General features: G+C 39.9%; 1 pseudogene; it reads left to right on the top strand.

Moving 5' to 3' along the window:
- Positions 1-1,487: 1,487 nt before the first annotated feature.
- Positions 1,488-1,586, top strand: LOC130022978 (uncharacterized; annotated as a pseudogene).
- The last annotated feature ends 18,037 nt before the right edge of the window (positions 1,587-19,623 follow it).

Genomic DNA, 19,623 nt, shown 5'->3' with positions numbered 1-19,623 from the left:
TTTTCATTTTCTTTCAGAAACCTAGCTGGTCTTAGATCTGCAGATATCAGGTGCTAGCCAGGACTGATCTTTGGGATGTAGATTCCCAGCTCTAGCCAGGCTGGTCTTTGGGATGCAAATCAAGGTGGTTGCAGCTTTTGAAAGTGCTTGTGGAAGGTTTCAGTTTGGCTTTGTATCTTCTTTCCTGAGGCCAGTATTACTACTGCCTGCTGATGTAAGGAAACAATGTGGATGTAAAGAAACAATATATGGTTTGCTGCCTCAATGTTCTTTCTGTAACTCCTTTTGATGACATCACTGTAATGCCCCTTTTAGAGGTTCTATGATCTACATAAGGAGATCTTCCTGGATCTCAGTGCCTGCACATGCTTGAGGATTCCTGAGGCCTCTATGACATACATCCCTTCCATGTAATAACCTGCTGCTCCACAACCAACCAGCCTGACCCCCGTTTCCTTCCTTCTGCTGACCATTGCTATCGACCTCCCTGGAGTGGGGAAAGGGCCTGACCGCCAGCCTTTTATTTTTTGTGTGTTTACACAGGTTCTGCTTCCACTTCCTTCATGCATGAGTCTCCTTCAAGCTTGGGCAGAGTGGTCTTAAGCGTACCTATGGCTGGTTGCAGAGGTCTTTAGCTGCTTGGGCTCTACTCAGGGCAGTGAGGGAAATTCACCCCTCCCAGTCCATGGGGCCCCGGTGAGGAAAGCCAGGTGCAGGGTCAGGAGCCTGTCGTTTTAGACATATTTGGAATTAATTTTAGATCGAAAAGTACTTATGTGCTTAGTAATAAATTACTATACACTTGTCCAATCACCTCAGAGACCCCACTCTGCTTAGAGAACTAGATTTTTAAATACAGGGCTGTTTGCCTGTGTGTCATGACTGAGAATCACTCTCAGTAGATATGAAACTCACTATACACAAAGATGCACACAGGCTACTTTGAGTCATCTGTGTAGTTAATGTGTGTTGGCCATTAAACTTCACTGAGACCCCTTATTTTGTCCTTTACAGGAGCCACATGAGTCTCACCTTCCATTCAAGTTGTACTTGTCATAAGGTGGAATGAAATCATCAATATTCTCCTCACCTCTTCCTTCAGGAGAAAAATCCTACTTACATTCAAGGTGGTCAAATTGCAGACAACTCCATCCACCTTTTCCTGGAGATGTACACGGGACTGAGGTGAGAACAGCAAAAGGCTCTAGTTTAATGGTCTTAATGAAGGTTTCAGGGAAGGGCATTAAAGAAGACTCATATACCATCTTCCAAAAGAATTATTTTGTAAAACTGATGCCTTGGGTATGGTAAAAGATAATATGGTAAAAACCATATTTTTCTTTCTGGGACATTAAAGTTCTAAATCTATCTATTCAAGCTGCTTTAAATTCCTTTCTTGTTTTGGAATCACTGTCTGCCAAAGGAGTGAGTAAGGACAACACTCAAAGTAATAAGAAGAGAAAAATATGGAAAAATTAACTCATACTATGTTTGGTAACATATATACTAAAATTGAAATGATACAGAGATTAGCATGGTCCTTGCACAGAGATGACATGCAAACTTGTAAAGTGATCCATATTTTTGTTGCAAGAAGAATTAACAGGGCGACTTTAAGCTAAGACAATCCACACAAGTACAAAAATTCTACATGAAGATAGCACAAATCCCCATCACAACAATCTCCTCAATGTCAGTGGACTAAATGTGCCAATTCAGAGGCACAGAATGGGAAGATGAATTAGAAAACTGACCCAACATTCTGCTGCCTGAAGAAACACTTCTGAACAATCAAAGCAACCATGGGCTCAAAGTCAAAGGCTGGAAAACAATTCTTCAAGAAAGAAAAGAACACCTCCACAAAACTGGAGTGGACATACTAGTATCAGACCATATGGATTTCAGGCTATAGGTTATAAGAGACAGTGAAGGTCATTTCTTCATGATCATGGGATCTGTACATCAGAAAGAACTCACCCTCCTCACTGTAGGTGCTCCTAATGACAGACCAGCAAAATACTTAAAAATAACTTCTAATAGACTTAAAGAAAAACATTGAGAGCAACAAAATACTAGTTGGAGATTTCAACACTACTTTGTCACTTCTCAATAGATCAAACAGACTAAAGCTCAGCAAGGAAATATTTTTTTAAGGAAAGTAATGAACAACCGTTGGCTTAGAGAAGAAATCAAAGGGGAAATAAAAAGTTTCCAGAAACAAATGAGAATGAGGACACGAGCTACCAGAACATGTGGGACACAGCAAAATCAGTGTTAAGAGGAAAGAGTATAGCTCTGCCAGAATTCATCAGGAAGAAAGAAAGTGCCTGCTGAATAAATTAGAGATCAAGATTTTGGAAAATGACCAACAAAAGTAGTCCAAACTAGGCTGGAGGAAGGAAATAATAAAACTTTTACCAGATATCAATGAGCTAGAATCCCAAAATACAATCCAAAAGACCAATAAGAGCAAAAGCTGGTTCTTTGAGAAAATAAATAAGATCAATAAACCACGAGAAGCCTCTCAAATTAACAAAGAGAAAGAATTCTAACAAATAGAATCAGAAATGCAATAAGGCATATCCTAATAGAAACTACAGAAATCCATAGGATCATCAGAGATTATATTGAGAATCTTTACAGCAGGAAATGAGAGAATCTTGAATAAATTGATAAATTTTTGGATTCCAATTATCTCCCAAGGCTGAACCAAGAAGATTTGGAATACTTGAACCTATCACTTCCAAGGAAATTGAAATGATGGTCAAAAGTATCCCCCCAAACAGAATCCCTGGCCCAGATGGATGGATTCAATAGTGAAATATTTCAAACTTTTCAAGAGGAAATGCTGCCAACATTTTTCAAGATTTTCCAGGAAATTGAAGAATCATACATACTCCCAAATAGTTTCTATGAGGCAAAGATCACCCTAATACTCAAATCAGACAGAGACACCACAAAAAAAGAAAATTACAGACTTATTTCCTTGATGAATACAGATACACAGATTCTCAAGAAAATACCAGCAAAGAGAATTCAGAAACTCAACAAAAGATAACACACTATGACCAAGTAGGTTTATCTTGGGGAAGCAAGGATGGCTTAACATTCTCTAGTCAATCAACAGAATACACCATCTCAATAAAATAAAGATAAAAGTCATATAATCATATCAATAGATGTAGATAAAGCATTTGATGAGATCCAGCACCCATTCATGATGAAAAACTCTCAACAAAATGGGAGTTGAAAGTACTTTCCTCAATATAGTCTAAGCAAATTATCACAAACCCACAGCAAGCATTATTCTCAACGGGGAAAAACTGAAGGCTTGGAGCAGAAATCAATGAACTAGAATTCCAAAATACAATCATGAACAAAACAAGTTACCCACTCTCACCAGTCCTATTCAACATAGTACTTGAAGTATTTGCCATATGATTTCGGTAAAAATAAAGATATCAAGGGCATCCAGATAAAAAAGGAAGAACTCAAGCTTTTACTATTTGGAGGATGACATGTTACTATACTTAGAAAATCCCAAAGAATCTACAAAAAAGCTCCTGGGAACAATAGATTTGTTTAGTAAAGTAGCATATTACAAAATCAATATCTGGTACTCCATGGCTTTCCCATATATTAATAATGAAGAGAAAAAAGTTAGATAAAAAAACAATCCCATTCACAATAATACCTCAGAAAATCGAGTATATTAGAATGAACTAAAAATGTTAAGGATCTATACCAAAAAAAAAAAAAACCTACAAAGCTCTACTTTACGAAATAAGAGAGTATATGAGGAAATGGAATCACATCCCATGCTCATGGATTGAGAGTTTTAACACTGTCAAAATGGCAATACACCCCAAAGCTCTATAAAGATTTAATGCACATTCTATAAGGATACCCATAACATTTTTCAAATAAATAGATTAAACACTCTTGAAACTCATACACAACAATAAATTCCCATGAAGAGCTAAAGCAATCTTTGGTAAAAAGAAGAAGGGAACACCTTCCCCAACTTCAAACCCAACTACAAAGTTGTAGTAATCAAAATACCATGACATTCAGATAAAGACAGGCCTCAGATCAATGGAAAATAGTTAAATATCCTGACGCTGGCCCTCAGATTATTATTACCTAATCTTTCATAAAGGCTCAAATACATCACAGGTAGCTTGGCAGGCTCTGCCGTGAGGGCTAGATACTCTCTAAGCTTGCCGGGCTCTCCGAGAGGGGCGGAGAAATCGAACTCGCATCGGACATGTTGGCTGCGTGCAAGGCAAACGACCTACTCGCTGTGCTATAGCAACAGCCCATTAGATGTATTCGATATACCAAACACAGTAACAACAAGTCTCATGATAGAGATGTTACTTGGCCCACTCAAGCAAATTGCAGCCAACATGGCCGACCCGAGTTCGATTCCTCTGCCCCTCTCGGAGAGCCTGGCAAGCTACCGAGAGTATCTCGCCCGCATGGCACAGTCTGACAAGCTCCCCATGATGTATTCCATATGCCAAATACAGTAACAACAAAGTCTCCAATGGAGACGTTACTGGGCCCGCTCGAGCAAATCGACGAACAATGGGAGGGCCTTTACCTTTACCTTACCTTCATAAAGGCTCAAGAAATATGAAGTTGAGCTAGGAAGTCTCTTCAGCAACTGGTGCTGGGAAAACTGGACAGCAATGTGCAAAAAAAATGAACTCAGACCTCTTTGTAGTTCCAGGCACAAAGTCAGATCAAATGTATTAAAGACCTCAATATCATACCTGAATTCTTAAGATATATGGAGAAAAATGTGGGAAGATCCCTGCATGACATTAAAGCTAAGGGAAACTTCTAGAATGAAACACCAATGACCAAGGAAGAGGAAGTGAAGATAAACAAATGAGACTACATTAAACTAAGAAGTTTCTGCAACTCAGAAAAAATGGTGACCATGATAAAAAGAGAGCCCACATAATGGGGAAAAATTATTTATGCAATACCCATACAATTAACCTCAAAATTCTGACTGCTGTATCATTAAGAACGCTAAATAGTTCCTGTGAATTTTATTCTTCTTCACATATATTTACTCTAAAATATTTTAGATTTCCTTTTAAACGACAGGTAAAAAGGTAAATTTATGAGTTTTTTCTAAAAATTAAAAATACCCCTATACATAGCCAGGTGCGACCCAAAAAACAAAAAAGCAAGCAACCAAGCAAGCAAGAAAGAAAGAAATTAAAAATTAAAAAATAATGCTGTTTGCAATGCTAAGGATCAATCCCAGATCATCATACAATGGAAGGCAAATGCTCTTTCACTGAGTTATATCCCTGTTCTTAAACATTGAAAAAGTTCTTAATTGATGTCTCATTGCATTTTCTTTTTTAAAAAATGCTTTTCTAAATATTCCTGGTCGCCAATGTACCTCCTACGTTTTGACCCTCGTTTCTCTTCTATATTTGACCTCTAAGACTCAGTTGTCACCTTATCCTTCCTATAGCCATGTTTCCCTTGGAAAAAGTTTCCAAGATCATGTCTGGCTTGCTTTAACTTGGCATAAAATGGAAACCTTATTTTCTGTATGCTCTCATGCTAGAGGAGATGATGTTTTCGACCCAGGTGAACTCTTTTCTGGGGAACTTTCTGGCTGTTTCTACTTGACTTCAAAATATCTAAAGGTAAGTCATCATCTTTTTTTTTTTTTTGCGTTTTTGGGTCACACCTACGGATGCAAAGGGGTTATTCCTGGCTCTGCACTCAGGAATTACTCCTCACGGTGCTTGGGGGGACCATACAGGATGCTGGGAATCTAACCTGGGTAGGCCGTGTGCAAGGCAAATTCTCTACCTACTGTACTATAGATCAAGCTATGATTAAAACATTCATAGTTTACTTTTAAATTACTCAGATATCACCGTTTTTACCACTGTTCTTAGCATAGAAATTTACAGATAGAAAGTGTTAAGTAAAAATTCATTTTTGGGGCTGGAGCAATAGCACAGGGGATAGGGCGTTTGCCTTGCACGCAGCCAACCTTGGTTCGATTCCCAGCAACTCATATGGTCCCTCGAGTACTGCCAGGAGTAATTCCAGAGTGCATGAACCAGGAGTAAATTCTGAGCATTGCTGGGTTAAACCCCAAAAGAAAAATATTCATTTGGGCACTTCTGTGAATATTGTACTGGAAGTACTTGCAATAGCAGTCAGATAAAAAAAAATATTAATAAAGGCATTCATGTAGGAAATGTAGAAATCAGGCTCTCACTATTCACAGAAGAAGTGATAATATATTTAGAGAATTCTAAAACCTCTACCAAAAAACTCCTAGAAACAATAGACTTACATAGTAAAGTTGCAGGCTATAACATCATTACCCAAAAGTATATGGCTTTTCTATATGCAAATAATGAGAGAGAAGTAAGTGACATGAAGAAAGCAATCCCATTCACAATCATGCCTCAGAAAATCAAATATTTCTGCATCAGCTTAACTAAGGAGGGAAAGGACCTATACAACAGGAAATAAGAGGAAACGAGGAAATGAAAACACCTCCTGCTCATGGATTGGGAGAATTAGCATTGTCAAAATGGCAATACTCCCCAAAGCATTGTACAAATTCAATGTGATCCCTATAAAGTTACACATAACATTCGTCAAAGAAATTGATCAAGCGCTCCTGAAATTCATATGTAACAACAAATGCCCTCGAATAGCTAAAGCATTTCTTGGGAAAACGACGATGGGAGTCATCACCTTCCCCAACCTCAAACTCTACTACAAAGCGATAATAGTTAAAACAGCATGGTACTGGAACAAAGGCAGAGCCGCCTACCAATGGAACAGGATTGAATATACTGACACACACCTTCAAATATATGTTCATTTAATCTTTGATAAGGGAGCAGGAAATGTGAAGTGGAGCAAGAAATGCCTCTTTAGCAAATGGTGCTGGAAAAACTGGACAGCTACATGCAAAAAAAATGGGCTCAGACCCCTTCCTAACAGCATGTAAAAAGTCATATGAAAATGAGTCAAAGACCTCAACATCAGAACAGAATTCATCAGGTACATTGAAGACAAGGTCAGCAAAACCATCCACAACATTGAAGCTAAAGATATCTTCAAAGATAACACACCACTGCCAAAAAAAAGTGGAAACACAGATAAACAAAGAGGACTATCTTAAATTAAGAAGCTTCTGCACCTCAAAAGAAACAGTGACCGGAATACAAAGACAATCTACAGAATGGGAAAGGATATTCACCCAATACCTATGTAATAAAGTGTTCATATCAAATATATACAAGGCACTGGTTGAACTGTACAAGAAGAAATCGTCCAACCCCATCAGAAAATGGGGTGATGAAATTACCAGAAACTTTCTCAAAGAAGATACCGAATGGCCAAAAGGCACATGAAAAATGCTCATCATCACAAATCAGGGAAATGCAGGTCAAAACTACAATGAGATTATCACCTCACACCACGGAAACTGGCCCACATCCAAAAGAACAAAAGCTACTGGTGTTGCCGTGGATGTGGGGAAAAAGGGACTCTCCTTCACTGCTGGTGTGAATCAGACAGGTTCAGCTGGTGTGAATGCAGACAGGTTCAGTGCCTTATCTCCTCCAGTACTCTCTCTCTGTCCCCTATGAATTTCCAAGTTACGGAACCTAAGCATGTGGACTTTTTTCCAGGACTCTGCATGATCACTACCATGCAGAAATGGTTAGGAAGATACCTTAATTAATATAGGCATTTGGGGCCTTTACAACTATTACCATTGTAATCATCAGGTTTCCATTGGACTTGTGCAATGAATATGTGCTAGTACGGTTCACTTATGATTAATCTTGTTGATGCATTGAAAGTTACCCTGATTTTTGATCCACTTCAAAAATGACTACTTGAGATTTTCCCAAGAAATGTTTTTGGAAGGAAATCTTTATTTAAATTCTGTGTCTTAAGTTGTTTATAAATAACTCTAAGAATAATAATGCATACACAAATATAATTTTTCCACTTCATGTGTTTTCATAGGATGAAGTATAAAGAAAACATCATGAAAAATATGTATCACAGAACTGAAAAAGAAGTATATAGATATCAGTGAAATCTGGGCTATGTAGCAAACTGTATAGTACAGTAAGTTATTGAGAGCAGACCCAAGAGTAAAACCTTAATAACTGTGGATGTGGTCTCAAACAAAACCAAATAAAACAGTCCAATAAGTTTATTAAAAAATTGTTCCACATCGATTCCTCCGCCCCTGTCGGAGAGCCCAGCACGCTACCGAGAGTATTCGATATGCCAGACACAGTAACAACAAAGTCTCCAATGGAGACGTTACTGGGCCCGCTCGAGCAAATCGATGATCTACGGGAGGGCCTTTTACTTATACAATATGAATAGTGTATTCTGTTTTAGAAAAAACTGCTAGCCAAGAAATGGATTAGAAGGTGATTTTTGAGAGCACACTTTACCAGTCCATTAAACAGAAAAGATTTACCAGTAACTACATAAAAAAAAGAAAATAGGAATAAACTTGATTGTATTTCATAGGTAAGAAATGTTTCAAATGAGTAAAATAGAGAAACTTCGTAATTACAAAAAATTATTCTCATCAATACCTCTGAATATTAAACAGCAAACAACACGTGTTAAACCTACCATATGACTTCAGTTTATCACACAAATAGAAAAGACCATATAAAATGATCACAAAATATTGAAAATTACTTTCAAAACCTAGTATTGAATTATCTTTATTAACCTGGAAAACGTTCTTCTCAATGTTAATAAATGAGCACCAAAATTCCATTAAATATTTTTAATGTAGGAACAATCAAAATTAAGAAATATGACAAAAATGTGTAATTCGACATGGGTGACTTGATTTTCCTATTTCCTCTTAGGATCTAAAAACGCAAGTTGACTATTATCAAAATACTCTCATGTTAGGAAGAAAAAATCACATGAAATAATATTTTTAAAGATGACAAGCAGCTTTAACCTGGAACCTACTTACCACACAAATGAATCAAATCTCCTGAATCAAGTTAGAAGATACCATTTTTTTTTAATTTCAACAGGCAACGCGTACATGTACTTAAAAACTAGAACGTCATAAAAACATTGAAGATTCTATTTCTTCCACCCACCTAGATAGCCACTATTAGCTACTAATGGGATGCATCATTTCTGAAGCATGTTCATATTCCAAATTGTCATGTACCAAGTACTGTGTTCTAAAAGATAATAAGGAAAAAAGTCACCAAGGATGCCTTTCTGATATACTGGTTTTCCTACTGGTACCCTACTCAAGGAATTGTATACTTTCTAGTCCTGGCATTTATTGAAGTAAATTGCTTTGACTTGCTCTCAGTGTATTTACCTCAGTATATTTAACATATATTCTTTCTTTTTTGATTTTAAATCCTTGGTTTTCTTCAACATTCAATCCAGATGGTTTCCCCTTCCTTGATAATTGCCATCCATATTCTTTCTTTCTTTCTTACCTATTTTATTCTCCCTCATATAGTCTTGGTTTCGATTGGTCAATGTTTGATGAAAGTGATCCCAAACTTTCTTACCTTAGAGGGCTTGCCTCCCTACCGCTCAGCACTCCACATCTTCCCCATGCCCCAAATTTTCTTATTACCTGGTTTAAATAGAAAACTCAAAGATCAATGATTATTACTGTGTAATAGCACTATATTTAAACTACTGAAGTATAAATACAAGAGGAGAGACCATTACAGAGAAACCATGCGGGTATATATTAACAGGTTTCCACAGCATCTGCATTTTCTGTTTCTGTAAAAATACTGTCTCTGATTTACTTTTGTCAATGGATATTTTATAAAATACACGATTAAAAGGAAAAAGAAACACAGAGAATCAGCATATATATATATGTATATATATATATATGTTTGTATTTGAGCTCGTAAATACGTCTAAAATATAAAGTAATCAATGAGGAAAAACAGTTTGTATGTGAGAGAAAGAAAGCCAAAGTCTAAAATCACACAGGAAATATCAAAGTCAAGCTAAAATGAGACTTATAAAATTCTACTGGAACACTTTCTTTCATTACTACGAGCTGGTTTTACTAGACTTCTTTTAAGTTTAGTGATGATAAATCTAATGAAAAGCTTTGAAAAGTATTATACCTTACCTGACATGGTCTTAGAAGAGGAAATACCGATGAAAGGTAGACGAGAAGAGGAGACGGTAGGAGAGTACGTCTGAATACTGAAGCGGCTATAGACCACAAGTGTCCAGTACAGATGACTGGTTAATGGTGATTGGTCATTTGTCACTGGTCACTTTCCAGGATGATTCAAATTTGTTTACAAACAACCGTATGCGAACCCCAACATTCAACCAATTGGTGGTTGGTTTGGTGGAGGAATGATGTCATAAAATAGGCAGTTAAAGGTAGAGCCTAGCCAATCAGGAGGTCAGATTCCCAGGAAGAAGCCCGGATTGGATAGAGAGAGGGGTAGAATGAAGCAGGCTAGGGAGATGGATTCCTGCAAGACAGTTATAACAGTTTCTACTTCCTCACACTATTGTGTTAGAAAACTACTCCCATTATACTCAAGAGCTTATATATTTCATTAACAAATCAAGAAAATTACTAAGTAATCAATTTATTGCACTGTTAAAGAAACAACATTCGGTATTACTAGTATATTTTATATAACGTTTACAGCACAGCAGGTACAGCATTTGCCTTGCAGAAGACCAACCCTGATTCCGATTCCTGTGCTGGGCAAGCTACCCAGAATATCTCGCCCTCATAGAAAAAACCTGGCAAGCTACCCATGACGTATTCGATAGGCCAAAACCAGTAACAACAAGTCTCACAATGTGTTGTAAGATGTTACTGGTGCCTGCTCGAGCAAATGGATGAACCACGGGAGGATAGTGCTACAGTGCTATGATTGAAAAAAATGGTGGTTTCTTTCAATATGACAACACTTACTATGATAAGTTGTAAATGAATTGAGATATGTTAAAATATAAAAATAATGAGAAGAAATTGTAAATGCACAGGTATCTCTATTTTACAAAACAAACAGTTGTTCTCAGTTTAAAACTGTAGAAGATAAAGAAAAACATATGCTCATTTCTGTGAAAATCTTACAATCTGAAAGAAAAGATAAAAAGTAAATTAAGTGATCAAAAAACAAGCAAAACATACAACTAATGTCAATTAATATGATAGGCAAAAGATGAATGTTTTTAATAAATTACTGCTGTGAAATAAATCAGTATTTAGCTATTAAACTTGTATAGAAAAAATAAGCATAAATTATGATCATATAATCTATATTCAAAGAAGTGTAAATAACTTGCAAACACAAGAGCAATTTTCAAGCTCACTAGTAGACAAAGAGCACAAATCAAAATGACAAATTAAAATGTGTCCCAAATTACAAACATTTAAAAATCAGGCAACATCTTTTCCTAGCAAAGATGATAAAAATAGACCTTTTCAAGTTATTTTATTGAGAATTGAATCTGTATAATAGTATGGCAATATATACTTAGTTTTAAGCAGTTTAATGGTCTTTAAGTAAATTAGCTTTTGTGTGCGTATATGGAAATTCAGGTATCAAACCCATAACCTCACAAATGTGAGGCAAATATTTTACCACTGAGATATATTTTCAACCACAGTGAGATATTTTGGTTTTGTTTCTATAGTGTGAGGAATAGAACCCAAAATTTCATACTTGCAAGCCAAGTGCTTTAGCCCTGAGCTACATACCCAGTCATAAGTAAGTAAGCTCTTTTCTTTCTTTTTGGGTCACACCTGGCGATGCACAGGGGTTACTCCTGGCTCTGCACTCAGGAATTACCCCTTGTATTGCTCAGGCGAACATATGGGATGCTGGGAATTGAACCCAGGTCGGCCAATTGCAAGGCAAACATCCTACCAGCTGTGCTATCGCTCCAGCCCTAGTAAGGTAGCTTTTTATATCAGATCTTAAGTAAACAATCAGAAAAGTAGACAAATAGATATAAATGTTCACAACAATATCATCTTAGCAGTAAAACATTACAAATATAAAAAACTCTATAAAATGTTATAGTAACTGAAATTTATTTTTTAAAGATTATACATGTATATATACTAATATAAATACATAATTGAAAGACTCCAAAGAAATGTACCTTCATTTTACTTGTATGTTTATTGTGTTTCTTTTCTCTTTTTAATATAGTTATCCCATGAACAATAATAATTTGGACTTCTGTATGATTTTTTGTCAATAATTATATTTTGAAACTTTTTTGGAGATTGGTAAAGGTAAAAGCCCTCCCGTTGATCATCGATTTGCTCGAGCAGGCCCAGTAACGTCTAAAGCCCTCTTTATTATTGTTAGATCTTTCTCTGGTTTTATTTTTACTTTATGTTCTAATCTTAATGCTACCACCATCTACTCAGTCAACCTAGCTAAACCCTAACGTCTCTTCCACTTCATCCTGCACAAGTTTCTGCTTTCTGACAAAAGGGAGGACCTCGAATGCTGACATCAATCTAATACCCAGGGCCGCAGGAGATAGGGTAGTGCTTATGGAACTTGTCTCACATGCACTCAATTTGACTCCCAGCACCACCTGATTGCCAGAGTATCAAAGGGTGTATAACATAGGAGGACCCCAAGCACCATGGCTACGTTTTCTGAGAATTGCCTGTGGGGCCCTCACACCTCCTGAGCATTGCTTTATAGACTCTCCCAGCAACCAAAAAATATGCAATGCCCCAGAAACATGTCTTAAATAGGGACCCTCAATTCCAACAGGTACAGCCCGCCCCCAAGGGCCTGGGTTCCTCTCTGGGCACGCGCAGCTAGAAACAGCCCCGAGACAGCCGGTTTTCAACCCCTGAGCCGCGTGGGACGGGCACAGAGGCCCAGCTCTGGGCAACAAAGCTGAACGGCTCCAATTCCAAAAGGTACAGCCCGCCCCCAAGGGCCCGGGTTCCTCTCTGGGCACGCGCAGCTAGAAACAGCCCCGAGACAGCCGGTTTTCAACCCCTGAGCCGCGTGGGACGGGCACAGAGGCCCAGCTCTGGGCAACAAAGCTGAACGGCTCCAATTCCAACAGGTACAGCCCGCCCCCAAGGGCCTGGGTTCCTCTCTGGGCACGCGCACCTAGAAACAGCCCCGAGACAGCCGGTTTTCAACCCCTGAGCCGCGTGGGACGGGCACAGAGGCCCAGCTCTGGGCAACAAAGCTGAACGGCTCCAATTCCAACAGGTACAGCCCGCCCCCAAAGGCCCGGGTTCCTCTCTGGGCACGCGCAGCTAGAAACAGCCCCGAGACAGCCGGTTTTCAACCCCTGAGCCGCGTGGGACGGGCACAGAGGCCCAGCTCTGGGCAACAAAGCTGAACGGCTCCAATTCCAACAGGTACAGCCCGCCCCCAAGGGCCCGGGTTCCTCTCTGGGCACGCGCAGCTAGAAACAGCCCCGAGACAGCCGGTTTTCAACCCCTGAGCCGCGTGGGACGGGCACAGAGGCCCAGCTCTGGGCAACAAAGCTGAACGGCTCCAATTCCAACAGGTACAGCCCGCCCCCAAGGGCCCGGGTTCCTCTCTGGGCACGCGCAGCTAGAAACAGCCCCGAGACAGCCGGTTTTCAACCCCTGAGCCGCGTGGGACGGGCACAGAGGCCCAGCTCTGGGCAACAAAGCTGAACGGCTCCAGTTCCAACAGGTACAGCCCGCCCCCAAGGGCCTGGGTTGCTCTCTGGGCACGCGCAGCTAGAAACAGCCCCGAGACAGCCGGTTTTCAACCCCTGAGCCGCGTGGGACGGGCACAGAGGCCCAGCTCTGGGCAACAAAGCTGAACGGCTCCAATTCCAACAGGTACAGCCCGCCCCCAAGGGCCCGGGTTCCTCTCTGGGCACGCGCAGCTAGAAACAGCCCCGAGACAGCCGGTTTTCAACCCCTGAGCCGCATGGGACGGGCACAGAGGCCCAGCTCTGGGCAACAAAGCTGAACGGCTCCAATTCCAACAGGTACAGCCCGCCCCCAAGGTCCTGGGTTCCTCTCTGGGCACGCGCAGCTAGAAACAGCCCCGAGACAGCCGGTTTTCAACCCCTGAGCCGCGTGGGACGGGCACAGAGGCCCAGCTCTGGGCAACAAAGCTGAACGGCTCCAATTCCAACAGGTACAGCCCGCCCCCAAGGGCCCGGGTTCCTCTCTGGGCATGCGCAGCTAGAAACAGCCCCGAGACAGCCGGTTTTCAACCCCTGAGCCGCATGGGACGGGCACAGAGGCCCAGCTCTGGGCAACAAAGCTGAACGGCTCCAATTCCAACAGGTACAGCCCGCCCCCAAGGGCCTGGGTTCCTCTCTGGGCACGCGCAGCTAGAAACAGCCCCGAGACAGCCGGTTTTCAACCCCTGAGCCGCGTGGGACGGGCACAGAGGCCCAGCTCTGGGCAACAAAGCTGAACGGCTCCAATTCCAAACAGGAGACATTCCCAACTCCTCGCCCAGTGCCAGGGACTCTTTCCGGAGCCGCGGCCGCGTACGCGGCCGCGAAATATTTTCCCACTACATATGCCATAGGAACCATAAGCTAACTTCTTAGATGGAAACTTCTCTATTTTAGCTCAGCCACTAGAAATACAGTTGCCAATAACTCATAAGCCTATCTTAACTCACACTGCATATCAAGCAGAATAGTAACACTGAACGTGAAGGACTAAACCACACCTCTCACAATGGTAAAGCAACGCAAAAGCCCACCAAACATTCATATTGAAGAGTCTAGCCCAGATGACACCAACAGTACTGTAGTGTTAGACAACCTCTCTGACAAGGAATTCAGAAGGGAGCTACTTAGGATGCTTAGGGAATTAAAAGAAACAATGGAAACCAATGCCAATAGAAGACAAGAGGATCTGAAGGCAGAAATGAGGAAAATGCAATCAGAAATGTCAGACCTGAAAAATCTCGTAGGCGAATTGAAAAGCTCAGTGGAAGGCCTCAGCAGCAGAGTAACAGCGGCTGAGAACAGAATCAGTGAGCTCGAAGATGAAGTTCAGAGACTCTCCCGAAAAGAGCAGAAAATGGAAAAGAGACTCACAATTCGGGAACAGATGGCAAGAGAAGATCGTGATGAAGCCAAGAGGGGTAACATAAGAATTATTGGAGTCCCAGAGGGACAGGAAGAAAACCTCGATGAAGAAGAAACTGTCAAAGACATCATTGCTACAACATTTCCAGAGCTGAAGAAAACTTGTGACCACATTCAGGAGGCCCGAAGGGTACCAGCTAGAAGAAATCCGAATAAAAATACCCCAAGACACATTCTGATCAAAATGACCAAAACCTTAGACAGAGACAAAATTCTGAAAGCAGCAAGATCGAAGAAAGAAATCTCTTACAAAGGAGCATCCTTAAAATTCACAGCTGATTTTTCTGATGAAACCCTCATGGCCCGAAAACAGTGGTGGGACATAGTAAAAAAACTCAATGAAATAAATGCCTCCCCCAAAATACTTTTCCCAGCAAGACTCTCATTCATAATAGAAGGAACAACACACAGTTTCACAGACAAACAACAGCTCAGGAACTTCATAGACTCAAAACCATGGTTACAAGAACAACTAAATGGGCTACTTTAAGGCAAGAAAGGCCCCTCAAATACACCCAATTTTAACATAACAATGGGACAAAATCCCATAACAATAATCTCTCTCAATGTCAATGGGCTAAACGCACCAATTAAAAGACATAGAGTGGCAGGATGGATTAGAAAATTGAACGCAACATTCTGCTGCCTGCAAGAAACGCATCTCAATAGTCAAAGCAAACACAGACTCAGAGTCAAAGGCTGGAAAACAATCCTACAGGCAAACAGCTCCCATAAAAAAGCTGGGGTAGCCATCCTTATATCAGACCACATTGATTTCAGAGTGAGGAAGGTCATAAGAGACAGTGAAGGCCATTACTTATTGATCAGAGGATCTGTACAACAGGAAGAACTTACAATAATAAATGTATATGCACCTAATGAGAGACCAGCAAAGTACTTAAAACAACTACTCATAGATTTGGAAAAAGACATCAATAGCAACACAATACTAGTGGGAGACTTCAACACTGCTTTGTCACCTCTTGATAGATCAACGAGACTCAAGCTTAGCAAGGACATACTTCATTTGAGGGAAACAATGGAAGAAAGGGACTTAGTAGATATATACAGGACACTTCATCCACAAAAAGCTGAATACACATTCTTCTCAAGCGTACATGGAACATTCTCCAAGATAGACCACATGCTGAGCCACAAAACATGCCTCCATAAAATTAAGAAGGTAGAGATTGTATCAACAATCTTCTCAGACCATAATGCGCTGAAATTAGAAGTAAATCACACACAAAAACAGAAAACTAAATCAAACACCTGGAAATTAAACAGTGCACTATTGAACAACGAGTGGATTAGACAGGAAATCAAAGAGGAAATCAAAAGATTCCTAGAAACGAATGAAAATGAGAACACGAGTTACCAAAACTTATGGGACACAGCAAAGGCTGTGTTAAGAGGAAAGTTTATAGCTCTACAAGCATTCCTCAGGAAGGAGGAGCGAGCACACATAAGTAACCTAACCTCACAGCTTAAGAGCTTGGAGAAGGACCAAAAAAAGGAGCACAACCCGAACAGGAGAAAGGAAATAATAAAACTCAGAGCAGAGATTAACGAGATGGAAACCCAAAAAACAATCCGAAAGATCAATGAAACCAAGAGCTGGTTCTTTGAGAAAATTAACAAGATCGATAAGCCTCTAGCAAAACTCACAAAGAAAGGGAGAGAGAAAACCCTAATAAACCGAATCAGAAATGAAAAGGGGGTCATTACAACAGAAACCACAGAAATTCAGAGGATCCTCAGGGAGTACTTTGAGAAGCTTTATGCCACGGAACATCAAAACCTCGAGGAAATGGATAAATTCCTAGACTCCTACAGACTCCCAAGGCTGAACCAAGAAGACCTGGAATACCTGAACAGACCTATCACCATCAAGGAAATTGAAATGGTAATAAAAAGTCTCCCCAAGCACAAAAGTCCTGGCCCGGATGGATTCACTAGTGAATTCTTCCAAATCTTTAAAGAGGATTTACTCCCAATACTCTTTAAGCTTTTCCACGAAATTGAAATATCAAAAACACTTCCAAACAGTTTCTACGAAGCAAATATCACACTGATACCAAAAGCAGACAGAGATACCACAAAGAAAGAGAATTACAGGCCGATATCCCTGATGAACACAGATGCAAAGATCCTCAACAAACTACTAGCAAATAGAATCCAACTACTCATCAAAAAGATCATACACCATGACCAAGTAGGATTCATCCCAGGGATGCAAGGATGGTTCAACATTCGGAAATCAATCAACATAATCCACCATATCAACAAAAGAAAAGATAAAAAGCATATGATCATATCAATAGATGCAGAGAAAGCATTTGATAAGATCCAGCACCCCTTTATGATGAAAACCCTAGCCAAAATGGGTATAGAGGGGACCTTCCTCAACATAATTAAAGCCATCTACCACAAGCCTACAGCAAGCATCATCCTCAATGGGGAAAAACTGAGAGCCTTCCCTCTAAGATCAGGGACGAGACAGGGATGCCCACTCTCTCCATTGCTGTTCAATATAGTACTGGAAGTACTTGCAATAGCGATTAGGCAGGAAAAAGATATTAAGGGCATTCAGGTAGGAAAGGAAGAAATCAAGCTCTCACTATTCGCAGATGATATGATACTCTACTTAGAGAACCCAATAACTTCCACCAAAAAACTCTTAGAAACAATAGACTCGTATAGTAAAGTTGCAGGTTATAAAATCAATACCCAAAAGTCCATGGCTTTCCTATACGCAAACAGTGAGAGAGAAGAAAGCAACATGAAAAAAACAATCCCATTCACAATTGTGCCCCAGAAAATCAAGTACCTAGGAATCAGCTTAACTAAGGAAGTAAAGGACCTGTACAAAGAAAACTACAAAACGCTACTTCAGGAAATAAAAGAGGACATGAGGAAATGGAAAGATATCCCCTGCTCATGGGTCGGGAGACTTAACATTGTCAAAATGGCAATACTACCGAAAGCATTGTATAAATTCAATGCAATCCCTATAAGGATACCCATGACATTCTTCAAAGAAATGGAGCAAACACTCTTGAAATTTATATGGAACAATAAGCCCCCACGAATAGCTAAAGCAATTCTTGGGAAAAAGAAAATGGGAGGAATCAACCTCCCGAACTTCAAACTGTACTACAAAGCAGTAATAATTAAAACAGCATGGTACTGGAACAAAGGCAGAACTGCAGACCAATGGAACAGGGTTGAATACACTGACATCTCTCCTCAATCATATGCTCATCTAATCTTTGATAAAGGTGCAAGTAATGTGAAGTGGAGTAAGGAAAGCCTCTTTAATAAATTGTGTTGGCATCACTGGATGGCTACATGCAAAAAAATAGGCTCAGAACTCTGCCTAACACCATGTACAAAAGTAAGATCAAAATGGATTAAAGACCTCAACATCAGACCAGAAACCATAAGGTACATTGAAGATAAAGTTGGCAAAACCCTCCATGACATTGAAGCTAATGGTATCTTCAAAGATGCCACGCCACTGGCCGAGCAAGTGAAAACAGAGATAGATAAATGGGACTATCTTAAACTAAGAAGCTTCTGCACCTCCAAAGAAACAGTGACCAAAATACAAAGACAGTCTACAGAATGGGAAAGGATATTCACCGAATACACATCTGACAAGGGGTTGATATCCAGGATATACAAAATACTGGTTAAACTCCACAAGAAGAAAACATCCAACCCCATCCAAAAATGGGGCAATGAAATGAACAGAAACTTTCTCAAAGAAGAAATCCGAATGGCAAAAAAGCACATGAGAAAATGCTCTACATCATTAATCATCAGGGAGATGCAGATCAAAACCACAATGAGATACCATCTCACACCTCAGAGACTGGCCCAAATTCAAAAGAACAAAAGCAACCGATGCTGGAATGTGGGCCAGTCTCTGAGGTGTGAGATGCTATCTCATTGTGGTTTTGATCTGCATCTCCCTGATGATTAATGATGTAGAGCATTATCTCATGTGCTTTTTTGCCATTCGGATTTCTTGTTTGAGAAGGTTTCTGTTCATTTCATTGCCCCATTTTTTGATGGGGTTGAATGTTTTCTTCTTGTGGAGTTCAACCAGTATTTTGTATATCCTTGATATCAACCCCTTGTCAGATGTGTATTCGGTGAATATTCTTTCCCATTCTGTAGACTGTCTTTGTATTTTGGTCACTGTTTCTTTGGAGGTACAGAAGCTTCTTAGTTTAAGATAGTCCCATTTATCTATCTCTGTTTTCACTTGCTCAGCCAGTGGCATGTCATCTTTGAACATACCATTAGCCTCAATGTCATGGAGGGTTTTGCCAACTTTGTCTAGAAGGGTAAATTCTAACAAGGAAGAAATCCTCAGGGTATAATCAAGATCTATGATTTATTCTTAATATATTTAATAAAAGCTACACATTTTGGACATTTATACAAAGAAAT

The sequence above is a fragment of the Sorex fumeus genome, unplaced genomic scaffold (genome assembly GCF_029834395.1).
Source record: "Sorex fumeus unplaced genomic scaffold, SorFum_2.1 ptg000021l, whole genome shotgun sequence".
Lineage (NCBI taxonomy): Eukaryota > Metazoa > Chordata > Mammalia > Eulipotyphla > Soricidae > Sorex > Sorex fumeus.
This window is presented reverse-complemented; position numbering and strand designations above follow the sequence as displayed.